Here is a 24,196-nt window from a genome sequence, read left to right as displayed (position 1 = left end):
CTAATCCTGATAACTCACTGAAGTTTATTATTATTATTTTATTTATTTACTTACTTAGTGCTATCAGTGTGCTCAGCTCTGTATGAACAGAAAGGATGGCACAGACCCTGCCCAAAGGTGCTTGCAATTTTGAATCAGGCATAGAAAACCCAGTGCAGAAAACTCATACATTTGGATGATGATCCTAAACCCTGATTCTAAGCTGTGTGGCCCCTGTATACTGGCTCCAATAGGTTAGAGAGGTTGTAAACCCAATGGAACCCCCTCTCCCCCCGGCAATACCCCAGTTGTAAGGGGCTTTGGTGGTGTACAGTTGTTCGCTCCTACACTGCCCTCTCTCACAGCTCCAGCATATGAGGACCCAGTCAGGGAGAATGTGGTGATTAGGGGAATCTGTCTATAAAACTTATGAATTCTGGCTGATGTTATGAAGTAGTGATCCCTCCCAGAACAAGCACAAGGGACAATTGTTAGAACTTAATGGCTGCCTAGTCTAATGGAAGTATCCTGGGACAATTGGTCAGCTGAAGATGAGGAGAATCAGTTTTCTCCTATCTCTCTGCTGGGGGCTGGCATTTGGAGTGTGGAAAATCCCCAAACACAGCACACAGAAACCAAGGTGTTGATGCTAGTCTTTAAAACCACAGAGGCTGGGTGGGTCAGGGGGAAGACTCGGAGAGCCACACAGGAAGTGCTGTGGGCAGGAGGCAGGAAGAGAGGAGATGCTTTTAAAGCAGGGGGTGATGTAGGAGTGTCTTAAATATGGGACCTGCCAAGGTCAAAACAAACTGACCTGGAGCATAAAGACTGAGAGAGAGACTCCGTGATTCAGATGACAAGCCTTGAGCTGCAGGAGAAGGATCCCAGATACCTTGGGAGGTCAGCCACCCATCTGCTATTGAACCAGACAGCCCTCTTTTTGGGTAGTTTGTCCCCTGCCAGGGACTGAAACAAAACCAAAATTAGTTTTGTTCCGTATCGGATGGGAAACACCATTGTAAGAAACGCTCCCTCTGCCCCCTGCCAGCCTGCCTTTGCATACACAGTGCATGAGTGGTCACACTGACAGACAGCACACTCCTCAAAATGGCATCCCCTGTGTGGTGTGGCAGCAAACTCACCGTGTGTGTGAGGTCACACCAGTGGGAACAGGTTTACACTGGCGGGAGCGGGCCTAGGCCATTCCCGGAAGTACCGGAATGTCTGATATTCTGAGAATGCACGAATGGCCACCCTGTGGATACCTCAGAGGTCCCTGATGCTGGCCCAAAGAATGCTCGAAAGCGGTGAGGAAACTGAGGCATGGAAATGCGTGTAGGACTTATTATTATGTCTAGATGAGAATTTCGAGTAGTATCCAAGGAAAGAGTAGCTTGTTTTAGAATCCTGGGCAAAGTCTGGGTGTGTTATTTCTGTGCTATACCTATCACATACCCTAGACAAGTGAGCCTGACCCCAGAGCACCCCCACGTGTGGAATCCTGGGAAAGGGTGTGTCTAACCTACTGGGACTTTTGGGAGATTAGTACCATTCCTGGGAACCTATGAGGGCCCCCTTTCCATTAAGGGATAACAGACACAGCCTGTGCTCAGGAAATGTGCCAGAGCAGCCAAAGGAGAAAACAGAGCTACAGCCTGCTTAGGCCAGGAGCTCCTGTTGTCCAGTGGATTGGGACCCAACATGGCAGCCTGGAGACTGTCCAGTTAGGAGCACCAGGGCTGTGACAGAGGGAAGGAGTGTGTCAGGAGAAGAAGAACATGTCGCCAAGCCATGCTGCACTGTGATCTATTCTGGGGTACTACAGTGGTCCATGGGAGCCATGGCAGGCAGCCATATATTAGAGCAATCCCTGAGCTGCTCCTACATACACCTGGGACTGGAACAGTTTCTGGTCACCTTCAAAATCCAGGTTCCCATAGGGATGATATAATGCCCTCTTGACACACACACCCCTCAAACTGGGCTGAGTGTGGCCGAGAATCAGGGCCCTAATCTTTAATCTGTGTACATGCAGTGGTCACCATTTTACAAAAGGCAAGCTGAGCTGAGCTGTCTGAGATACTGCAACTATTTTCAAGCCGAAGAGACCACCATGACAACTGGGTGATTAAAGGGCAGTGATAGCATTGGGAAGAGCAGTGCTGTAAGGCTTGTGAAGTGAGTGTTTTCAGGAGGAATATGTTTGGCGGATAGGTGGAAGTTTGACATCCCAGGTGGAGCGGGGGCGACGAGCGTTCCTAGAATAAGAGGCAACTTTTCAAAAGGTGCAAAGAAGATCCAAAGGGTAGAAGGAAAGATCAGGAGCAGCCTTACCAGTGCGTGATGGAGGACGAATTGTGAATAGGATTAGAAATGTTCAGAGTCCTGAAAGCGAGAACGAGAAGTTTTAAGTGGATACAGAAAGTTAGGGGAAGCCACAGAAGAGATGCAAAGAGGATCCAAAGAGCAGCAGGAGAAGGAAACGATGCATCAAAGAGCCTGGGAACACTCAGGTGTTCCTATTAGCCACGATATAGTATAGGTACAGAAGACTGATGACTGTAGATTTGCAGGGGGTTTTCAGTGCTCTAAAGGAAAACAAGATAAAAGCCAATCATTTCCCCTGCATCAGTGAATGATGTTAGCTGTAACTTGTTTGAATTGGGGGAAGCCTTTACTTATTGTAAAAAGAAAAGGAGTACTTGTGGCACCTTAGAGACTAACCAATTTATTTGAGCATGAGCTTTCGTGAGCCACAGCTCACTTCATCAGATGTGTACCGTGGAAACTGCAGCAGACTTTATATACACACAGAGAATATGAAACAATACCTCCTCCCACCCCACTGTCCTGCTGGTAATAGCTTATCTAAAGTGATCAACAGGTGGAAATGGCCCACCTGTTGATCACTTTAGATAAGCTATTACCAGCAGGACAGTGGGGTGGGAGGAGGTATTGTTTCATATTCTCTGTGTGTATATAAAGTCTGCTGCAGTTTCCACGGTACACATCTGATGAAGTGAGCTGTGGCTCACGAAAGCTCATGCTCAAATAAATTGGTTTGTCTCTAAGGTGCCACAAGTACTCCTTTTCTTTTTGCGAATACAGACTAACACGGCTGTTCCTCTGAAACCTTTACTTATTGTGTATCTCCTCCTTTTCTTTCTTAATTATCAATTAGCTTAGATTTTCAAAGAAATGGCAAGGCATTCCTATCTTGCACACTGAGGATATATTATTAGCATACTGAACTGCAGACCCCTGTTCATGCACTGGTTGCAGGGATCACTGAGTTACTTTATCAGGAACTTTAGAAAGTTGTATCAATCACTTGGGGATTTCTTACAAGGCCAAATCAGTAAATCCAGAGTATTTGGGCTGCCATAAATAATCTCACACAGAGCCTTTTCAGATTCCAACTGGTGCTCTCCTGAGGGTAAAAACATGTTGCATTTACACTGATAGAAAGTGAAGTAATGCTCAGGAGACCTCTGGGAAAGCTCTGATACTGTGAGAAGTATGTGTCCCTCCTACACCTACATTCTTTTCATTGCCATGAGCTCTCTCAGGGTACGTATGACTACTTGATCTAAGTTAACAAACAATTGATCTCTATGGGCCATTTCCTGTCCTCCTCCATGCCTCCTCACTTGGACAAAATTCCCACTGAAAGTCAATGGCAGCTCTGGTTAACAAATCTGCAGTTTCTTCTTCCGCCTTATCATCTACTCTTAGTTCCCTCTTCTCTGCCCTTTTGGTATTTTCTTGTCATTCTTTAGTACTCTGTGGAGAGAGGAGAGGGGATGAAGAGAAGATATGGAAGAGAGAGAAGAAAAAGGAAATAGACCGAAGGATGGAGCAGCAAGGGGTAGGAGTGAGAGAAAGGAGAGGACAGGAGTAGAGTTATGGCTTGTGGATTAAAGTTCTCATGCGAGGTCTATCCTCCAGTGCAGGACCCAGTTTAAAACAGCCTGTCTGAAGCAATACTAGAACCAACTTTTCTGAAACAGGTTCGTATGGGGATGCCCTGTTGTTCTCTTTAAAGTTCCCCGTGCAACACACTTTGGTTCACAAAATGCTAACGGATACAAGTTCACAATGCAGCGCAATCCAATGGTTGACATTTACTGCCATCTATTATAGTCCTCTAGAGTCAAGAAGCAAAATCAATAAAACTATGTTAGGTAAGAATTCAGCTTGTGCATGTTTGCAATCCCAATTCCATGTGATTTTAGAAGTGTGGGTGTGTCTGAGATACTACACTGCCTGGATAAAGTTAGGATGTAACCGAAAAGGAGACGGCAGGGCAGAACCAAAAAGCAGTTAACCATGATAACAGTGTGGATCCTGCAGAAACATGTTCTCCCCATTATAAGAGATGCAGGGTGCCATTTCAGTCAAGGAAGTAGGTGGAATCCACACGTGTACCTATATTTATTTCCCCATATGAGACTGGCTGTAGACACATCTGTCTGTGCCTGTAAATTTCTCATCTAAAGATATCTAAAATAGACCTCACCTCTATTTGCTTTTGTTCCCTAAGATGGCTTTTCAATTTTGACACGATAAATGCTAACACAACTTGTCATGGGGAATGTCTGATGTAATGTTTATCCTGTAATGCAAGTGTTGATTAAATATTTAGGGATCAGATGGCATCGCTTTAGAATTCTTGTTGTCATGGCAACACTTTTGTGCTGTCTAATGCCTTCAGTGAACACTGTGGCTTTCTGTTTGTTTCAAGAACTGCTTAACGTTGGGCAGTGGAAACGCTAAAGAAAACAGAGAATTTTAGTAATGTCCAATCAAAAGAACTAATGTTTAATATTTTTCTTCTAAAAACTAGATCGCATAATTCACTGGAAAGAGGCTGGCTGTGGAGCAGATGCCTAGTCTCACCCCAGGCTATATTCTGCTTATCTTGCTCATTGCCTCCTCAACATGCTCCCCTGGTCAGGTGACAAAGCTTTGGCCCTCATTATCAAATCTGTGACAATCAATATTCCAAGGAAGCAGAATAATCTTATTTATTAAGCCCGTTCCCAAGCATCAGATGAATTATTTCCTGGCATCAAAATGAGCTGTTCCCGAATTGCACACCTGAAGAAAAGAGTTCTGTGTAAGCTTAAAAGCTTGTCTCTGTCACCAACAGAAGTTGGTCCAATAAAAAATATTACCTCACCCACATGCATCCGATGAAGTGAGCTGTAGCTCATGAAAGCTTATGCTCAAATAAATTGGTTAGTCTCTAAGGTGCCACAAGTCCTCCTTTTCTTTTTGCAAATACAGACTAACATGGCTGCTACTCTGAAACTCACCCACATTGTGTCTCAAGCAAATTTTAGTTATTTTCCCAAACCCACAGCAGTATGGCTCAAGGTACCTCAGGATCACACAATTCTTCTGAACCTTGAAATAATTCCCCTATTTTGGACTGAACTGATAACTTCAATTTAACATATGTAACAATATCTTGTATGGGAAATCTTAGCTCTCTGTTCTCTGGCTATAATTACCCTTTTAATCAAGACACACACATTAATTGTAGCGGCAAAGAAAGTCTTCTTCCACACACATCCAGTGACTGTCCTAAATCTATGTCCATCTGTCCATCCCAGAAACAGCTCCTCAGTTTCTATTCTGAGTTTAGCCTTCTGAACAGATAAAACAGCATCAATATATCAATCTACTGCTGCAATGCCCTTCCAGGTGTCCAATTTCTGACAGTATGTCTTGTGTTAGTTTTTTCTGAATAAACCTCTTGGCCAAGATTTTTTGAAAATCAATTGATTTTTCGGTGCCTAACTAAGCACATCTTTAAAAGCCTCACTTTCAGATAGTACTGAGCATCTGCCCTCTGAAATTTGGACCCCTCTAAGATGTCTCAAATTAGGCTTTCAAAATCATCAGCCACTTGTGAAGAATTGTGGTTGCTATGTACCCATGGACAAACAGATAGGTGTTCCTATGCCCTCGCATCTAGTGGCTTCTCCTCAGGGATACCGGCTATGGAGAAAGCTTCATTACACACCTCTAATAGTGTTCCACATTGTAGCTTTCACAAAAAACCAACCAGTTGGACAGGAATATGTGTGTGGCCAGTATCTCCTTCCCTACATGGAGTTTCAGTAAGTACCCTTACAATTCTGTCATTGAGTAGACTGTAACTCCTGTGTCCTGCCTAACTTTCCTTTTCTGAAAATGAAATACATTTTAATGTCTAAAATATTGTACAAGCTACTGCTGAGCACATGAGTGCAACATTTGCCTAAACAATTACCTCCCTACTAACTCATTGCTTTGAAAAGCACTTTGAGATATATTACGGAACTATATTGTATTCTGTTCTGATTTCTTCCATCTTGGTGGTCAGATCCACTCAACTTTCCCTCCTCCCATTCATTAAACTTTATAAAGCTATTTCATGAGAGGATTGTGTAACTTACAGTGTGTTAATGATTCCAAGTGGCATTACCTTGATTTAAAACTGATCTAATTAGGCCACCTTCTGGTTGATTCTGATTTAGGTTTTGTCTTGAAAAATGGAGCATTTGTACATATAGCAATGAGTCATAAAGAATTGCAGTGGCTGAGAACACTGTTGACTCATTTTTCCTTGTGTTTTTGTTTGGTTCCATGTTGTGTTTGGATCTTCTAGAGAAAACTTTAGAGAAACCTGATATAGCACTTAACAGTAGCACAGTGACTATATATGGCTCCACGGCTCTCTGCAGAATCTTGCAGATGTTGGTCTCTTCCTGCAACATGGATTCTGGTTCTTCGCAATTCTATAATTTGATTTGTAATGACTGGATACCATTGGACTGTGTGAGCCTTACAGACAACAATGTCATCTGACATTCAGAAACATCTCTTAGCTGAAATCAGTCCTACCACCTAACCTTTAAATTAGTAGGTCTGTGTCTGAACACTAGTGGTTTCTGCACCAACCTGGTTTAGTAACAAAGAAAATTCTAGGAAGAGGAAAATGGCATTAAAGCTTCTGTCCTTTCCCTCATTTTTTCAATATTCTTTCTTTCTTCTCCCCAGATTTTTGCGATTCATCTCTTACTTTCTAGAACACAAATCATATGTTTCAATAACTTTCCCCCGAGATCGATCCTGTTGATGTGCCGCGGACGTGTAATCCCCGCAGAATCTAAAGGGCTCTAATGGCAGCCTTGGCTCTGGGATTTTGCTGTGCTCCAAAGAGCAAGTGGTGCCACTCATGCTTGATCTTCCAGTGTCAAAAAACAGGTAATACGGTTGGGTTAAAACTGAGGAGCTGTAACACAATTGACAAATCTTCATATTTTCTATTATTTATTGAACTTACTATGTTAGGCCACAGAAAATCTAAAATAAGGCAGCAAGTTACAGAGGTCATTATCTTATCCTCTATTTCCCTCTTCTTTTAGCTTTTGGCTTTTCCTGTTAGGTCTTGTGCCTCTTTAGCCGGTAAGATCTTTAGGGCAGCGGCCATGGCGTTTTGGATATCAGCTGAACCGCCTGGTAAACTTTGGGCACTATAAAATAAGTGATTTTTGTGTACCAGCATGTAGTAAACCATTAACATCTTCTAATAAAACATCTTTTAGCCAACATAGCCCCCACTCAGTGTTTCACAGCATTTGAATACAAAGGTTTGAGCCTTCAGTTAGCTCTCAGTTTAGGAACCACAGATTTTAAGAGAACCATGCACAAAGAATTGGAGGGAGGTTTGCAGATTAAGTTATGCTACCTAATTTGTCACAATTCAGAGTTAAATCAGGAGAAGCCTTCATCAGGTGCTTACAACAGGCTTGCAGCATAGATGTCTGTCATTTGGTTTTCTGTATTTGGAATATCTTGCAGCAAAAGAGATAGCAAATAGTTAGATTGATTTCAGTTTTACTCCAGGATGAGTGGCCTCATCCCTAAGAGGTACACTGCAGTGGAATAACTTGCTCTGATGTAATTATCCAGCTGCCCATTCACTTTTCAAGTAAATCACCATCTTTTGGTTATCAGGTCCTAAGCACACTTCAAGGATGTATAAATGGAGGAACTGGAGCTACACACTTCGTTTTTGCCAGTTAACAAATGTAAATTGAAGGATCAGCTGAAATTGAAATTCCATACTGAGGTTTATTAACACACGCAGAGGAACTGTTTATTGGGGAAAATTCTGAAATCCATATGTGCAATACAACATAAAAACTCATGAGTCTTACCTCCAAGTCCACCATTCTCAGAGTTGCTTTCTTAATGTCACTTGCTGAAAATAAAAACGATCCACTTCTCATTGGGTATGCAAAATGTAAGTCTGGCCACCAAAACACACAATGAGCCTTACAAGGTTTAAAACACGGTACAGGGGACACATTGATTGTCTAAGAGTTCAGTTATCTCTTTTTCCTTTACAAATCTTTGTCTCCTTTTTCTTTTTCCTAGGAGCAAATGGGTAATTCAGATAGATCTTTATGCACATTTGACATGTTCTTGCTAAATGCACTGGCTTCTAACCCCCACTGTGCGTCACATCATAAATTGTCAAAATACCAATGTTAGTGCTTCTCCCCTGTTTCTCAGCAGATAAAAACAATCTGTCCCCCCTCATCTTCCTAAAACAAAAGTTATTTCATCCAGGGCTGTAATACATTTCCCAGATAAGAGTCTTAGCATTTTAAAGTCATCCCACCACTCATGACTCTCATGCTTGATTTATTGTCCAATTAGTTGACTTCACTTTGCAGAGCTTTGCCTCCTTTTGTAACAGCTGTGAACAAGTTGCCATAACAAAAGCAAGCATTCTCTAGAGCAGTGACTTTCTATTCTGCATTCTGAAGTTGGGGGAGGGGGCTTTTACTTCTGTGGGAACTCTAATATTATTAATCTTTAATTCCTATCCACCCACATCATTCATAAGGGTCTCAGGGCACCTTAGAAAAAGTTTAACTAAAGCTATAATTTATATTAACTGGGGAATATACACTAGCCTGCTGAGATTTCAAGGGAATCCTTCATAGGAAGCAGATTATCTTTTCCATTGAGAGTAAGTTCAAGTATCTTCCTAATTAATATTCTATGACTGCAATGAGTGAGAATTGTTTAAAAAAAACAGGAAATTATAGCTGATCATGCAAAATGTCAACCTATCTCTTGTGTGCTCAGGTATGATCCATCTGGTTCTTCATATAATACTGCATGAGACTGGAGTTGCTGGAGTAGAGACCCTGAATAGACTATTATTCCACAATCTTGCTGAAATAACTAGCTGGCCAGAATCTCTGCAGATGCACCGTCAATCAGGAATAGTGCAGATAAGTAGATTTTTTTTTTATCTGTCTTTGTACACATGAGAAAGTCAACAGAAGTTTTTGCACACAAAGAAATAAGGAACACGGGCACTCATAGAACAGGGAGTTGCAATAGTAAAGAAAAGAGGAAATGAGTAAGGAGCTTCAGCAGAGGCAGGATCAAGGCAGTGGCATACTGTAGTGGGGTGTCCACACCACACAGGACTGGAAGGGGTCAAGACCAGGTAGGCCTATAAACTCCACAGGCTGCTCCTGGGGGCAGAGCCAGGGAGCAGGTATTGATTGCAAGCAGGCTCAGCTGAGAAGGAAGAAGCAGGGCCTATTTAAAGCCAGGAGGCTGGCAACAGACTGAGGAAGCTGTCTGGAGCTGATACTCCCAGAGAAAGGGGGAAGAACCAGGAGTGGGAGGAATCAGTCCTGGGAAGGAGCCATGAAGGCTGAGTAAAGCCCAGAATTGCTCTGTTGAGTGTCCCTGAACTAGAACCTGGAGTAGAGGAAGATCGGCTAGGACTGCTGAAGGAAAGAGTGTGATATACCCCAGAAGGGGGGAAACACTGAGTGACCTGGCTGGAGGGCTGAGTCACAAAGAGGATGCTGCAATTCCTGGGACAAGAGAGAAGCTGCAGACCTGAGACAAAGATGGTGTGTGACCACGGGAAGGGGCGTTGGCCTCAAGAGTGAATCCCTAAAGTGACCAGAAAGAGGCACTATCCCTGTGGTGAGTGGACCACACTGTCACATACACAAAGCAGAGTTGTGGGGGTGGTGAAAGGAAAATAGACTGATAGAGAAGAGATGGGAGGAGAAGGGGAGGTCAGTGGGGTATCTGAATTGATGCAGGAGACAGAGGAAATTGTTGTTTCTTAAGGAGGCTCTTCTTGGCCAGGAAAATCATTTCTGTCTTTTGAAACATTTAGTCTAATAAAGTTGATGTAAAAATGGAAATATACTTGGTCACCACAAAGATAGTGGAGTGGAAAGAGTCGTTCATGGTGCCCAGTTGAGTAGCCTCTGCATAAAAGAAGCATTAAATTAGCAATTGGGGGTGAAATCCTGCCTCCAATTAAGTCAGTGACAAACCTCCCACTTCCATCATAGGGCCAGGGTTTCATGCTGGATGACCAAAAGAGATAGAAAAGAGGAGAGGGACAGAAATTCATCCCCTCAGGGACTCAAGAGGAAGAATCTTGTGAGGAAGAGTGGTTAAGTAGGAGCAGAACATTGACAGGCGGGAACTGGAGAGCCCTTCATAACTAATTGCAGAATTTCATCCTTAGTACTTCTTCCATGTACTAGTCCTCTGGAAACACTTTCAATAACAGTTCCCAAACTCACATTGTTTTACTACTTAGCTCTTTGATAGGACTGCTTATTTGAACTCCTGAACGTGAGCAGTGTGGCCATGAAGTACCTCCATGTTGTGCATTAAAACATATACTCTTATTTCCAAGAATTAATAGATATATTTTCATAAGCCAAGAATAAGAAATATTTCAGCAACACATGGAAGCGACTTCCTCTTATACAAGCTATTGGCCCAGCCCTGCAATCCTTACTCACTTGAGTAGTCCCCCTAGTGTCAGTGGGGCTAGTTATGTAAAACGGGACTGTTCATGTTTAAGGGGAGCAGGATCAGGCTGTAATTCACTCTAGAATAAGGACTGGTAAGGTCATTGCAAGAGACTTGTGGCTGAAAAAGTCATTTTAAATTATTAATGCTCTGTCAGGAAAAAACAAGCCTTATAATATTGGATTATACATTAATCTAATGCATATTTTATCACCAGTTCATGTGAGTGAACTATTAAACCGCACATGACTCTTGCAAATACTTCTTTATAGAGCAAATTTAAAAACCATTTTGCATTCCTATCAAATATAAATAGCATCATATACTTCCTTCTGAAACAACATGTATTTCAGTGATAAATGCATTAGATTGCTAATATTCAAAATGGGAGTAGCAAGGCAAAGGAATCAATTTTAAATTCTCTCTTAGAATTTTGGCAGCGGGGGAAGCATAAATGTTCAGGTTGTGAGGCAACGAATTCCCTTGTGTTTTTTTTCCAATTCAGATCAGATTCTTCCATCATTAGCTTCACCTCTCTTCCTGTTTCTTTGCTACTGGCCAACTTGATGTGGTTGTTTAGAAGAGATGTCCGTGAATTTCAGTGGACATAATCAAAGTTGACTGTAGGGATGGGGAAGTGGTCAAGATAAAATAAGAACTTCCCAGAACCAACACCAAGACTTGAATCCAGCTGTATCCTCAGCTCCTCATGGGGAGGTCCCTGGCGTGCCATGGTATTCCAGTCACTGGTAGCCTGCCAGGAGTATCACACATAGGCACTTCAGAGTGTGAGTCTCAAATAACATTCCCCCTACATGGTGTATGCCTACAACCACAATGTCCTTCCCAGGTAACTCAGACCCCCCCTTCCCCCCAACCCCACCCGCCATGACTGACACCTCACCAGAACAATTACACAGAAAAGGAAAGCTCTAGCAGCATTGAAGGAAACTTCTGTTCTTCTGAGGTTTTGCAGCCCTCAGTGGTTTGGGTAGTTCAGATAAGGCTCGTCCAAACAAAACCACCTTTATTAGTTGCCAGCTCCTTTAAACCTGTCATTTTAAGAAAAAATCTTCCTGATAATGTTTTGCTCCAAAAATGAGGGCTTCAGCAGTGTTACAACCGCTCCTTCTGGGCTGGTTGAAATGACAACCCTAGAACTGCTGTATGTGTTGTGAGTTACACACATCCCTCATGCTGGCTGTCTTCTCTCCCACCTGCTGTATTCATGCTTGCGTTCCCCAGCAGGGGATTAGAATAGACAGAATCCTGCTTTGTGAAGCATACTGGGAGCAAGATGTTTGTGGTACATGTCTAGCCTCTGCAGGCTCATATGCATGAAAGAGAGACAGGGCAGGGTCAGTGCAATATGCCAGCTGTTGTGTCATTGCATGCACTGTAGTTTCCGTGGTTCATATGGTGGTTTCTCATGCAGGTGCGGAGCTGGGATTTTAACATGCTGCAGTCCTTATTTTGAGGTGGATAGTTGTTTTTCTGTACTAGGGAGGCATTTAGAAATAAACAGCTTGTTTCCCCCCCCCCCCCCCCGCCCCAAAGGCTTTGAGCACACACAACTCCCATTGAAGCCCCTAAGAGCTAGAAGTGCTTAATACTTTTGAAAATCCAACCAAAAATGTATGCAGGAGGTTAAGAATGTTGAGTCTGTCATCCTTGCCAATGTCCCTTTAACTCCAGTGTCAGCGGCAAGAGTTCATGCTACTGTTTCTTCACTGTTCTTTAAAAACCCATAGATACCATAGCAACAGCTGCATCACATGGTCTTCTGTTTTGCCACCTATGAGCAGATATGAACAGTGCTGGCTAATCAAGTATGAGCAAGTGTCAGACAGGAGGAGGACTCAGTCTATAGTTTCTTTGGAATAAACTATTAGCAAATGCTCTCTTTCTGTGACAAGCACTGATGACAAATGCTCTCTCATGTGACATGCACTGGTAGATCCCTAGCTCCAGGCAAAACAGATTCTGGTTCTTACCCTGGCTTTATAAAGAAACTGTCAATGTAGTTTACATTTTAGATATGTTTTCCTTTCCCCCCTCTTGCCCTCTTAAAAATGATGTGGAAGCTTGAAACTGAAATTTGTTTCCTCATTGAAATGTTTGCAGTCACTGTGTGGATATCCTGCTTTGGTATCGGCGGGTTGGTCATGACTGCTGAGCTGACAGCATTGGTTGTGTTGGGTTTTTTGTTACTTTAATTTTAAAAATAAGTACTGAAGCGTTTGAACTGAAACCAAAAACTCCATATAAAGACTTCTGTGCATGCTGCAAACAGATATATATAAAAATAAAGTGCAGATTGATATTTTTGACATAATTATGACTGTCTCTTTAAGATGTGGTATAAAGCCTTTTCAGTGTCATCAAATTTATCAATGCCACTTCCTAGCTGAAATGTTCAATACCATTTTCCTTGACTCATATGGTAAATATATGTATATTTTCATTTATTACCTTATTTCAGCAAAAGAAGAGGTTTCATTGCTCATATCTGATTTCTGCTTCTCCCAAAATTCCTCCCATGCACCACTGAAAAACATGTGATCCCAATTCTATTTCATATGCCCTAAATTCAAAAGAGCCCAAAATGACTTTCAGGCTAAGGAGCTGCAGCTAAGCTATATATTTTGTAATAAATCAGTCCTTTAATTATGAGTGGTTACAAGTTCACATATATCACTATATCCTGAAGCATGCTGCAAAGACTAAAATACAGGGCAAGGAAAGAGTAGGAGAGATTCATTCACCTGTGATTCTTGATAGCGATTTAATAAGACACTTGTAATGGATGAAAATTAATTTTTCAGCTGAATTTAATAGCTGTATTAAAATATAGAAAAGATTTTGTGCTTTGAAAAAACCTTCAGGGGCCTTAAAATTCTGGGTACAAATGGGACTTTCTGACATTTGTTTATAGTATCCACATCAATGAGAGCCAATAAATTAAGTAGTCTGGCTATTTTCCTTCTACTTTACAAAACAATTTTCATTATATAATACCAAGTAAAAAGAAAAGGAGTACTTGTGGCACCTTAGAGACTAACCAATTTATTTGAGCATAAACTTTCGTGAGCATCTGATGAAGTGAGCGGTAGCTCACGAAAGCTCATGCTCAAATAAATTGGTTAGTCTCTAAGGTGCCACAAGTACTCCTTTTCTTTTTGCGAATACAGACTAACACTGCTCTTACTCTGAATACCAAGTAAGACACTCCAGGAAGAGATCAGTACAGTTGCTAATACGGACTGCGTCTTAGCTCTCTTTTTTTTTTTTTTTTGAAGTTCAGAGATGGGTGGATGCTTGATTTGTCAAAGGGCTTGGTTCTGCCACCGTTCCTTGCATTAAGTAGTGCCTTATTCCACAAGAAGTTCAATGGATTTCAGTGGAAATACAGTATAATGTATTACTTGGTTACTGTGGTAAGGGTGGTGGAGCATGGCCTGAGCCAAGTAAAAACATAGTTCCTGCCCCAAAGAACAGACAAATAAAGGCCCCCATCGAGTATGAAGTGAGCGGTGTTCAATGGGCCTTGCGTGAGATCTGCTCATGAGGAGCTCATTGCATGATCAGAGCCTAAAATTTAATATAACTTAACAATGAGGCTCACAAAGCAAACAGACTGGGCAGTAAGGGGACAGGGATCCTGCCTGGGGGGTGCTAGTGTGATAGTTTACTTGATAAGGCAAATCCATATCTTGATGAGACAGTGGCTGTCTAGCTCCCTCTCCTCTCATGCTTTCCAGCAGCAGTGAGTTTTGATGGGAGCCTGAATATAAGGAGGGAGGTGGCATGGCATATACTTTTAGGGAGAAAGTACCATATGTCACAGATCCACAAAAGTTGGTGGTCAGGTTCTAAGTTCATAGTTTGGCCAAGGCGTCTCATAAGAAAATGCTATCTGCACTGGCATGAACTGATATCCTTGTTAGCAGTCCGCGTAGAATCCAAGCACTAGAACGGTGAGTACGGAGACAGGCCTCCTCTCTCTGAGAACCCCTCCAGAGCGCTGGTCTCAGGAGACTTGCACTGCCACTGTCCATGTTGTAATTGTTCTGTGGAGAAATGAAAGTCTTTACTTTCCAGGTCTGTTCATCCTGCACTTCTCACAAGCACAAAAGATTCCCCTTGTCTGCAAAGGGCTTTGGCTCAGGCCCCTGCTGAACTGAGCACATTCATTCAGGAGAGGCACAGGGCACGCCTGCAGACTGTGGAGGAATGCGCATCGTGCTCAGCATAGTGAAATGCCCACATCCCTCTCACATATAAACAGGGGCCTCCCAAAGGTTTGGGAGAAGGCTTGATATGACTCGGGCAATGGTTCCGAGTCTTCATCCGTGCGACGGAAATGAGGAATGCAGCGGCCAGTTTACTGGCCAATGGTCTGTTAGGCAACTCAGCTTAATGCCAGGTTTGGGAGTAGCTCCATGTTAGACTGAATGGCTGTTTCCCCCCTCACCAATGCCAGGGCTTTTCCTTCTGTCAGCCCCATGCAGGATTAGACTGCAGACTTCTAAATGGATATTGCCCTTGAGTGATTAAAGTCTCTTTACCTTCAGTCCGATTGCAGCATGACTCCAGGATAATAACGCCAAAATCTGCTCCCTTTCATGTCTTATTGCTTAAGTAAAACACTGGTGTTTTTAAAAAAAAAAAAAAAAACTCCACCAAAAACAAAAGTATAAATTAACAGATGTTGTTCTGGGTACATACCTACAAACCATGATAAACAGGATTGAAGCCAATATCAAAATAAGAGGATGCTATTAAGAGGATGAATTGTATGTAGATAAACATTTGTTTAAAGACTAGATTTAAAATGTTGTTATGGGGGAGGGGGGAAGAGGATCTTCATTGCCATTGCTTTATTTACGGTTCCCATACACAGCGTTTTTAGTCAGCCCTCCTGGAAAAACACTTATGCTGGCTTCTGAATGGGACTAAATCACAACAGAGATTGTTCTACAGGTCCCCAACAGATCTGACTACCGTACTGTTATACCCCAAAAATGTGGGGTTTGGGGTTTTTTTTATTTTAATATGTGGTGAGAGAAAGTCCAGAGGATTTTAAAAGATGCAATAAATATCCAGGGCCAGGTCTTTAGCTGGGGTAAATCAGCATAGCTCTGACTTAGCACAGCTCTAAGAATGTAAAATAGGATCTGCCCTGCAGACTGAGATGCCTGTTACCAAGGATCTCATGACTCTCATTTCCATGGTGAGAAAATACAGGTTTAATAGGATTTTGTTATTAGTGAATTTGATGTGATACTGTAAATTTTTTGTTTGCTGGGACACTAGCGAATAATTCAGCGTCTTCAACATTAGAGCTGTAAGAGCATGACGCACACTGGTAACATTTTCACAAAAACAACACTGTTCATTGACTAAGTAGTAAAAAATTATCTGAAGTTCCTGGCACCAGACAGCTTTGCTGTCAAAATCTCAGAAAGTGAGGTCTGTATGGACAAGGAGACTAAACTACCTCTTAGCCCTAGAGGGCACCCTAGAGTTGATCCTTTCAGAATAAGACGGAGCTGTTATAAAGAAGTTTATAGAGACCATACGCATTCTGCATCTCTTCAGTGGATGTATAATGGATTTCAGTCTTCAGCCCTATCCATTTGACATCTTTCATGAGCATTGAAAAGCAGCTTAGACAAACAGTCAGGAATAATCTGACCTATTTTCTTAGCTTCCCTGTCTTAATATTTCCATATAGAAGAAATACTGTGTCCCTACTTACAAGAGCCCTGTTCACCCCAGAAGCATTACAGTGCAGAATAATACAGCTCAAATTTCCATGCTGCATCATTGACAGAGGTCATTTTACAGTAGCTCAGAACAACTCTTTTCAGAGCTGAGTGGCGGAACAAGTCAAATAATAGTCCAGGTTTTTCCCCTTTCCCACTTAGCTTGGCACTCCGTAATGAACATCATCTTTGCAAAATAATGGTCACTTCTCCAACACTCTCTCTCCCTGTAACTTACGGAACTAAGGACACTGCCAGATTCCATGAATAACAGACCTCTATACTGTAGTCAAACATGCTTTGACACAGTCTTTTTACAGATGACAAGGAAACCGTTTAATGACGTCCCCAGGCAATGTTGCCCACATCTGACCTTGAATCTAGATGAGGCCACTCCTGAGGGCAGTTTTGCCATTATCTATGTACCTTCAGGCACTGCAGCTGACAGGGGAAATCCTGAGATCTGACAGGGAGAGACTGGGGAGAATCATTGAGTCGTCCCAAGCTGAAGAGCGTGCCAGCATTCTGAGGCAGAGGAGAAAACCTAGCACTCTTGAAACAGGAGTGCAGTGCCCAGAATACTACAGTCGGCTCTGGGGGACTGCCTGCGATTCTCTCTTGAAACACCACTTTGTCCAATCTGTGGGCTGTGCTTAGTTCATCAGTAAAGCACTGAGTCCTTAACTGACTCTGTTCTTTGCCACATAAACTGTAATATTTTCCAATGTATAATGCTCTCCTTGGGTTTCTGAAGCACAGAACCAAACACTATGCTGCCATCTCCTTGCTTTCACTGTGTAAAATCCATAAGCTGACACTAATCATCTGGAAAAAATTTTGGCTATGTAACTTTTCTGCCTACCTCAACTTTTCCACCTTTTGCCTCTGCTGTTTACAGATGACCAAGGATGGTGTAGCTCAAGTCTGCAACAGCAGGGCCTCTCATGCCATGTGTGTGAATTGCTGCCTCTGGGCTGGCATCATGGATGAGCCAGGCAGCCCATCCATCGTGTCATGCAGCCCATGATGGGTGGGTTGGCATTCTCCTGTTGGAAAGCCTCTTTGCATTGCTTTACGCATTTCCCGTTCTGAAGCAACAGATTTAGTGGGTACAACACTGTTGCCAGGTATGGCAAGAATTTATGGTAACAGTTAATGAACCCAATGAGTGAATGAACTAGTGACCCCTCTTCAGGGTGAGGTCAATAACAAAGCATCCTGAAGGTCTCTGGGCAGGCTGGATCTTCTTTGTATTAAACTTCTGTCAGATATGTTGGCAGCAGGGAAACTATTTATTTTATGTTCCAGGAGGAGCCTGTATAGGTTCTCCAAAATCCTAAATCGCAAATTCAAATTTCCTCCCTTGCCTTGAATAGAAAAGTAAATCCTATATTGCTGAAAGGACTTGTTTCCACCTCCATAGAGTTTCCACTGCATGAGATGGGTGTGAAATGTTTTTATCGAATTGTGTAGACTTTTGCTCAAAGCTCATGGAGAAGTAAAGCCAGATCCAGAGCAGGATACGCAGTATGTAGTGAAGCAAAAAGTATTATCTGCTCTCATACAGCATATAGCTCTGGCAAGAAGTGGTGCATTGAATAGGAAGATTGCTGAATCACCACAGGAGGCATAAACAAAAAGACACAGGTGAATGTCTTCATTTGTGTTCTATATGAAGAAAACTATAAGGAGCCCAAGACATGTCAGCTAATATTATGCGCAAAGGGTTCGTTCTGTGGTTACCAAAATAGTAGAGATGGGCCAGAACCTTAAATAGAAACCCCTTCTGATTTTGAGGAAGTGGATAGGAGCCCTTATATTTTTGGTCCTGTAATCATAGGAGTTCTATTTTCTGGTTCCAGCGCATTGCAAACTTAATGAAAATGGATATTTTCATGACATTACAGCCCCAAATGGCAGAAACTTCAGAACAGCTCACAAGACTCCAGCACTGTCAAATCAGAATGTGCTTCCCAACCCTGATCCTAAATCCTAGCCAAAACTTACTCTCGATCCAAAGCCAAATAGTGCATTCTGTTTAATAAATCCCTAAGTGAGAGGTGCTCTGCTTGCTAGGAACAGTCATGCCCAGCATCTCCTCCACATATGGAAAAATCAGATACCCCTAAAACACTGACTGAAATACAGCAAACCAGAGAAGTTCACAAACAGAACTAGAGTGAATGGGGCGCGGAAGAACGTTAATCTCTAGGCTGTTGTGCCTAGTTATTGCACGCAATAACCTGAGAACATAGAGGGAGAAGAAATGTCTTTTTTAAAATGCTGCATTATATGGTAAAAACTAATCCCCATTATTTAGCAAATCCATTGTGTCTCTCCAAAGGCCAAATCCCGCTTTCTTTACACAAGCGAGTAATCCAATGTGCCTCTCAAAAGGCAAGCAGGATTTGACTCTCACTCCAGAACATTCACTACATAGATCTAGTGACTGTACTATTTTGAACACTGGTAAAGCTAGTACGCTTTGTAAAGCTAGGGTTGGTGCTGCCTTATCCTAAAATCATGCTGATTGTGTCGTCTCATCAATTCCTCTAATGCTGGAGGCTTACATAGTGTTACTTCCTATTGCTCTAAATTTAAACCAGGGATTCCCTTAGAAATTGTAAATTTGACCTTGTTGGTTTTCTAACTTGGAGAAAAGAGAGAGAGGAAAAACTTTATGAATCAAGGACAGGCTGCGGGGTTGTTGAACTTCTACTGAATGTTTTTATTTGTTTTATACTTTCTTGAGAACTACATCATTCCTGCAGAACCCACAGAATTTTAAGCTTTGCCAGAGCTGCATTTTATAAGCAACACTGTCCCCTGGTATCAGTGGCTTTCTCTTCTCCTGAGTGGCCAAATCCTTATCCTTACTTAGTCCTCACACGGGAGAGCTTCTGTTGAAGTGAATGACTGTTGCCTGAATAGGCAATGCGGCGTATACAGTAAAGTATTAAATCTGCTTTTTCCAATGGTAGTGTTGGGTGTCTTCAGGGGAGCCAGAATTTTTTTCCCACTTGCCACCCCTAATTGCAGTGCAACAGACTCTTAACCCACCATCCCTATTCCATATGAAGAGCCCTCACAACTAAGGAGGGAGCTCCTTTAGCAAAATAAAAAAGAAAATTCCCACTGGTAGGAAACCAGATCAAGAAGGTACTCCTCAGCCTGCACTGAGGAACCTTGTCCAAAGCAAATATTTTTCAATTTTTACGTTACTTTGAAAGCAGAAAGTACATGGAAAATCACCCACTGGCTGTTTTAAAATCTGTCAAATCCATAAAGGCACTGGGCCCAAACAGCAGGGACTTTCTGAGCCTTCTAAAAGGGGAACAAGAGATGACCAGGAAAAACGACTAACCCGTGTGTAAAACGCATTGTATATGGATGTAATTGTGGCCCTAAGTCAGGCTTGGTATAAGCAGATGCAACCGGTAATGTCTCTGGGGCTGGGAGTACACATGTACAGTGCAACGGGGTGGGGGGGTGGGGTGATCCCTGACTAGGGACTCTTTCTTTTGCGGTAGTGCATACCCAAAGACAGCGGAGCAGCCGTAGTACTGTACCCACTTACACCAGTTCTGAACATGGATCGAGATTTTCTGTTGGTTATGCTTCTTTCTTTTGAACAACAATAATGGGATAGGGCCAGATTTTGCTCCCCTTTGTCAGACCATGTAATACACTGAGTAAGGTACAGTGTGGTAGAATCTGGCCTAGTGATGTTTAATGTGTTCTGCGACTAACTAAAATCAAGCATTTCATTTTAAATACAAATACACAAATTAAAGAAGGGCCAATGCGTTGAATCTGTGCATTCACAACTTGGGAAGTTGAGGTTCAGATATGTGCGTGCTGTCCTGCAGGCAGGGGTGGGCCAGGACAGCTCTGGGAGCAGTGTAAAGGCAAAGGGCTGCCAAACTGATGGACCTGGATTCCCATGCTCCCCCTCCCCTCCACAAGATACTTGGGTTTAGGGGATGAATAGCCCAGCCTGGTGAGTGAGAATGAGGCCAAACCTCATTCCCTACCCTTGAGGGAATGAAGTGGTGGAAACTTTGAGTGTAAGCTTGCAAAATTTGCAGCTCCTACATGGCAATCTCAGATAGGGGGTTGATATAATCATAGGTATTTAAGAAAAAGATATAACTTTCTTCGGTAGGGTGACAATATTTCCCGAAGCAAAAACAGAACGCCGCGCGGGAATGGCCTGAGCTGCTGTCCCGGGGGTCCCTCCCCCACACAAGAGTCAGGCAGGGCTTTGGTGAGCAGCGATGCACATACTAGATAGCGACCATATTTCTCAAAGGCTGGGCTGGCGTCGCTGCTCGCTGGAGCTCTGCCTGCCTGCCCCCCCGCCTGAGCCCTGTCTCTTCTCCCCCCCCCCCCCCCCACGCAGGGCTGGCATCACTGCTCACCTTCCCCCCGCCCCGCATGCATTCTTCCACACCCCACTTTTTTGACAAAAGTGGGCGTTTTCCCCCGTTTGCTCTCGCCAACTGATCAAGTTGGCAAGAGCAAACAGGCAAATGCCCACTTTTGCCAAAAAAGTCGGGATGGCCAGGACAGGGCTTAAAAAAGGGACTGTCCCAGCCAAAATGGGACGTATGGGCACTGCATTCTCAGGTCACTTCTGAGCTCTGATTTCACTGAGATTTGTTTTGTTTCAGTAACCACTGAAGAGATTCCCAAACCCTTACAAGTATGAGAATCATAGATGTTCGAGCTGGTTGTGGGATGGTTCCCTGGAGGATGTATTCCAGTGTTTTTCCCAGTCTAGTCAGATGTCCAAACTAATAGATTACAATGGTGGAAATACAAGAGTAAAACAATGCTAAGCCTATAACATGATCTATCTTGTTTTCCAGTTTCTCTGTATGAAACCTGCCTCCAAGATCAGTGTGGGAGGCCACGGGGAAATGGCTCCATGTTGCCAAAGATCTGAGTGGTAGAAACAAGGAGAAATGCAAAGCTATAGACTCTGCTATGGATTACTCAAGCTCAGTGGACGTCTCAGGAGAACTGCACGTCCTCTATATTTAGGATAGGTTTTTTCAAAGCTGCCTAATGGGAATTGGGTGTCCAAACCCCATCAAAAATAAATTGGAAATGGGCATCCAGATCTGGACCTAGATAGCTTTGAAAATCCCACTTTCAGGACTTTTTTCTAAACTGGTATCTTTTGGGATATTTAACATCTGCATTTAAAAGATCATAAATGACTAAATATTGCTCCCCTTACTTGCACTAAGCTCCCACTGTCTGCCAAGTCTGAATAAGGTTTGCTTCTACAGAGAAAATTAACAAGGTACTGTAAGGTGATTTGGTACATGAAATGAGGCAGAATTTTAATAATTAGTGTTGGATTAAGACCCTCTTAAAGGTTAGACAGACCTTGAACTTTTGTTTTCAAAACTTTGCATCCCCTAAAGGAAAAGTGAAAGAAGTAAACATGAACTAACATCATGATCCTACTATATTAAATCGCAGGGTCACATTTAGACGTGGTTGAAAACCTTTGAAATTCCTCTAGGAAAAACATGAAAAATGTCCTCATTTTTTCAATGATCTCTAGTCAAGTCACTTTTTTAACCTTAATATTAAACCCCATTATTGATAACTTCCTAAATCCACAGTAACAAATAATGAGATCTTTAATGAGAGCTATTATCTGCTATGCTAAGAGTGTTTGAATATGTTACGTAGGCCAGTGCTACTACTGGTCCAGTAATCCTTTCTAGACTGCTCTGTCAAGAATGAAATCTTAACATATGTAGCCCTTGCTAACTCACTGTGGCTCTCTGTTCCCCTCTAGTGGCTAGATCACACAGAGATTTATCAGTCTGCTACTGCCTTGGAGCTAATGGGCCTTGGGGTAGATTTTCAGAAACATGAATGGCAGTTAAGGACCTAACTCCCAATGAACATTAGTACTATTTGGAACTTTGAAAACCTACTCCTAGTCCTTTAACCCAAGCAGGAGAGGCTCATGCTCTAAGCTCCCAAGGGCCTAGATTCAATCCCTGCAGATGGACCAACTTGCAGGACTTTTACTTAAGCCATCTGAGAAAATTTGAACTAACAATTTGGCAGAACAATAAAATGCCTCCTTTATTCCCTTTCCTATGGATCCAGTCCTGTGGGCTGCTGACTGTTCTCAACTCAATAGAAGTTGAGATCACTTGGTGCCTGACCGGATCGGACTCTCCGATGGGAAGTCTCTGGTCTATTGCAACCACTGGTTTCATTGTTTACTGATGTGTATTTTTGTCGATGTTGGTGCAGACAAATACAGTTTACAGTATTGCTATGCAAATCAACTACCCATTGTCAATAAATTAGTCCAACTTGCACTATAGCGCAGGCATGATTCATTTTATAACTGCGATCTTCTGAGAAACTGCAAAAGATATACTTGAAGAATATACTTGTTTCCTACTGAAATGTTTGTGGCTTGTTGTTTTTGGTTTTTCTCCCTAGTCCCCATTTTTAATCATTTGTTTTGCATTGTAAAAGGTTTGGATGTCCTATATTTACCCAAAACATTGAAACACGTGGCTAACCAAATGAATGTAAAAGCAGTTCCTCTAAATTGCTGCCTCAGGAGTAAAACCCCCTGTAATTTGCCTGTTGTCTTGTTGCTCCCACTCATGCCTGCTAAAGTAAGTATTATATAAAAGCTCAACTGAACGCCTCACCTCTTTGATGAGCTGCATGCCTCTATCTCATACGGTAAGCAGAGGATAATGGGCTACTTGGGTGACTCAGTACATTAATAACTAGTACTTGGTCCATAAACTGATCCTGTGTAACCTGAGCGGTTTGGTTTAAACCTGATATCAACCAAATGTAAGGTCCAGATTTCAGATTAAAGGTGAGAGGGGCAAGTGGGGATTGGAATGGCCACAGGGGAGAGGGACAAAGAGTTGGTTGCTTTCACTGGAAACAGAATAAGCAGGCATCTGAGTGTTTGGTAAATCTGGGTCCAGTTGTCAGATTCCTCCCCTGAAGATTTGTGCCTGATGCATGGTAACTTGCAGCCCACCAATAGGAGGACATGAGAGTAAAGAATTACTGCAGTTTGTTGAGGGGGAGCGAGCCTGTCTCAACCTGCCTTCTGCCACAGGAAATGTAAGAAAAGGTAAATGACTGGTTCCAGAGGTGTCTCATGCTGAGAACTGCCTTGGGGCAATAAGCTTGGGGGAGGAGTGAATCAGTCTCTCTACCAGTCCTCCAGTGAATTTTCTGCGGGACTATTTTGCACAGCCAAAACTGGGTGATAGCACCTGAACAAAAGATACTGGGGAACCAACAGTTAATCTAGTGAAAGGATGGATTCAATGGCTTTGTACCGCCAGATTTTCACTACCTCTTTCCAAAATGGCCAATCACCTTGCAGGGAAAAGAGATTAACAATCTAGTCAATCCCTTCCTTTTAACTTGACAGAACAAGTGTAATCTCTCCAGCAGTGTTTTCCAGAGTATACACCATTATTTTTTTAAATAGGAAGGTGTCTTGGAATAAGGCTCTGTTTGGTTGTGAACACAATCAGCCTCAAAGAGCCCTTCCTTTGTAG

Source organism: Caretta caretta, chromosome 11 (genome assembly GCF_965140235.1).
Source record: "Caretta caretta isolate rCarCar2 chromosome 11, rCarCar1.hap1, whole genome shotgun sequence".
In the NCBI taxonomy this organism is placed as follows: Eukaryota; Metazoa; Chordata; order Testudines; family Cheloniidae; genus Caretta; species Caretta caretta.
This window is presented reverse-complemented; position numbering follows the sequence as displayed.